Genomic DNA, 3354 nt, shown 5'->3' on the forward strand with positions numbered 1-3354 from the left:
TCTCAACCTGTTTGTTATTTGTTTGTTTTTTTATAATGATTTTGGGTTTTAATTTTGTTTTATTGTGTCTGACAAGAAGTTGTCTGATGGCTTCTCATTTATGTTATTTTATTTATTTATTTATTTATTTTTGCAATGAGATAATTTGTTTTATGAGAATATTTAAAAATAAAATATTATCATCGTAGTAAAGACAAAAAGATATCTTAGGTGATAAAGTTTTGTTTTGTTTTGTTTTTAAAGAAAGAGGGGGAAATTAGGGCAAAGTCAGTTCAGATGGAAGGACACGCCCCTCATGAGAGAATGGCCTGCGGGCTGCTGGCTTCTTGCTGACGTGTTTAAAGATCTTGAACTTCTCCACTTTCTTTGTTTTCTGGTAGCAGACTCCATCTCTGCCTCTTCTCTTTTTAAGCTTGCCATCATGGCTGCTCATGGTCTGATCAAGGAAAGGAGGGACCTTAAAACCAAAAGACAGAGAGATCCGAGGCAAATGTAGGTGGTTCACATTCAATATCGGCTTGAGACAGTGGGAGTCACATACTCACATGGGACTTGCATGCTTCCTGGGCAGACTTGTGGAGGAAGTAGTTCCTTTGCCTCAGCTTTTCCAGCTGAGACTGAATATCCGGAACGTTAGAACAGGAAAAATCAGATTGATTCCATGGAACCTTGGATTGCTTCAAGTAACGAAACAACCCCTGCTCCTCAGGATGCAGGATGAGCAGGGCATCATGCTCTCTTCCATTCAGGCCCCTGGCCATTCCACTCACACGATGACTGTATTCCTTGGGGTCGTCAGGAGAGTTGTACTGAACAATCCGGTCCACTTCCGGAATGTCCAGCCCTCTGGCCGCCACATCTGTGCACAGCGGTATTCCCGAATCTGCATTGCAGTATCGGAAGAATATGGTTGTTTGCTTATTTTGCTTTTAGTTTCCGTGGATAGCCAAGACAGGCTGGTCGACGTGGTTCAGTAGCTCATAGTGGTATTTCACAGACATACACGATGGAAAAAAGGCCGTCACTTTCTTCTTCCGGTTCTTCTTAAGGAATGTGAAAAGCAGAAGGAACCTTTTCCCAGAGGGACAGACAACATATCCCTGCTCAAGGCCATCCACTGTGGCAACCTCTTTATCCACATCAATACCCACATACAATGGCTCTGTTTTCAGAGAAATTCTTGCCAAGTCTTCAACTTTTCGAGTTTGTGCAGCAGAAAAGATCATGGTTTGCCCGCGTGCTGGCAAAAGGTTTAATAATTTGCTTTAATTCTTCTTCAAACTCAGCATCCAAGATATGGTCAGCCTCATTAAAAACCAGACGCTGTAGGTTCTTGTACATAAACCCTGGAGTACTCTGCATGTGGTCCAGCAGTCCGCCTGGGGTGGCCACGGTGATGTTGATCCCATTGATGAGCTTCTGAGATTCAGCAGACCTGTTACAGCTGCCCGTGATCAGCCCTTATGTGTGAACGTGGTGCGTCATCAGTTCCTTAAGAACTCAAATGTCTGCATGGTCAGCTCGCTGGTAGGAGAGAGAATTAAGACTCCTGTTCCATACCTGGGCATGAACTTCAACTTGACAATGAAGTCGACCACAGGGATGAGGAAGGCTGCCTTTTTTCGCAGCTGCCAGGAGATCCCTCTGCCTTCCAGATGTGACCCGATACTTTTTTAAAATTTTATTTTATTAATTTATTCATATTACATCTTAATGGTTATCCCCTCCCTTGTATCCTCCCATTTCTCCCTCCCTCCCATTTTCCCCTTACTCCCTTCCCCTATGACTGTGACTGAGGGGGACTTCCTCCCCCTGTATATGCTCATAGAGTATCAAGTCTCTTCTTGGTAGCCTGCTATCCTTCCTCTGAGTGCCACCAGGCCTCCCCATCCAGGGGACATGGTCAAATATGAGGCACCAGAGTTTGTGTGAAAGTCAATCCCTGCTCTCCACTCAACTGTGGAGAATGTCCTGTCCATTGGCTAGATCTGGGTAGGGGTTTGAAGTTCTCTGCACATATTGTCCTTGGCTGGTGCCATAGTTTGACTAGGACCCCTGGGCCCAGATCTGCCCATCATAATGTTCTTCTTGTAGGTTTCTAGGACCCTCTGGATCCTTCTACTTTGCCATTCTCCCATGCTTCTCTCATCTAGAGTCCCAATAGGATGTCCTCCCCTCTGTCCCAGTTTCCTGGTAAGTGAAGACATTCATGGGACATGCCCCTTGGGTTACACTTATATCTGTACGCATTGGGGGTGATCTTTTAACTTTTGCATTTTCCACTGTCTCTTTAGGAATGCTGCCACTCTGTGCTTCTGTGGAGCCCGCGTTCACAGAATGCTTCAGGGCTTTTTTGACTTTCCCAACTTTTACTGTCTCTTCAGGCACATCTCCATTTTGAGGTTGTGACAGGCTCGTGTCTCCCGTGTCTTGAAGCTGGCGCAGCTTGGCATTCTGCTTCTTGATTTTCTTGCACAGACGTTTCATCTGCAAGTGAGAGGTTGCTGGGCTGCACAGGTGCTCTGCACCTAGGTAACTCATGTAAAAGCAAGCATTTGACTGGGACTTCCTTACAGTTTCAGAGGTTTGGTCCACTTTCATCATGGGGGCGGGGGAGTATGATGGTACCACATGGTGCTGGAGCAGTAGCTAAGAGCTACATCCTGATCTTGTGTGTGTGTGTGTGTGTGTGTGTGTGTGTGTGTGTGTATGTGAGAGAGAGAGAGAGAGAGAGAGAGAGAGAGAGAGAGAGAGAGAGAGAGGAGAGAGAGAGAGGGAGAGAGGGAGGGAGGGAGAGAGCTCACTTGGCATTAGCTTTTGAAATGTTAAAGTTCATCCCAGTGACACATTTCCTCCAAGAAGGCCACAGCCTCCTGGTCTTCTAATTCTTCTTAAACAGTGTCACTTTTTGGTGACTAGACATTCAAATGCATGAGCCTGTAGTGGCCATTCTTACGCAAACCACCACAGTCCACTCCCTAGTCCCCATAGGCCTGTAGCCATAGCATAATGCAAAACACATTCAGTCCAACTTCAAAAGTCCCCTATAGTCTATCCCAGTCGCTACACCGTTTAAAAGTCAAACGTTTCTTCAGAGACTGGCGATCTCTTAAGTACAACCTCCTGCAAAATCAAAATGAAAAAGCAGATCATTTACTTCCAATATTACAATGACATCAAATACATATTACCATTCCAAAAGGGAGGAGAGGGCACACAGTGAGGAAATGCTGGACCAAAGCAAATCTTAAGCCCAGCAGCACAGATTCCGCACTCTGCATCCATCTGATGCCAAAGTGCTCTTCAAATCTCGAACTCCTTTCAGCTCTATGGGCTGTAACAGGATCCCTTTTC

The 3354-nt window shown here is 45.4% G+C and overlaps 1 pseudogene across 1 annotated transcript; it reads right to left on the reverse strand.

The window, feature by feature from the left end:
• Positions 1-256: 256 nt before the first annotated feature.
• Positions 257-2604, reverse strand: LOC311599102 (ATP-dependent RNA helicase DDX18-like; annotated as a pseudogene). Its single transcript has 2 exons — positions 2233-2604; positions 257-1628 (listed from the first exon to the last, which is right to left on the reverse strand). The product of its transcript is annotated as an ATP-dependent RNA helicase DDX18-like (transcript).
• Between the last annotated feature and the right edge of the window lie 750 nt (positions 2605-3354).

This window comes from Acomys minous, assembly GCF_964271855.1.
Source record: "Acomys minous genome assembly, chromosome: 6".
In the NCBI taxonomy this organism is placed as follows: Eukaryota; Metazoa; Chordata; class Mammalia; order Rodentia; family Muridae; genus Acomys; species Acomys minous.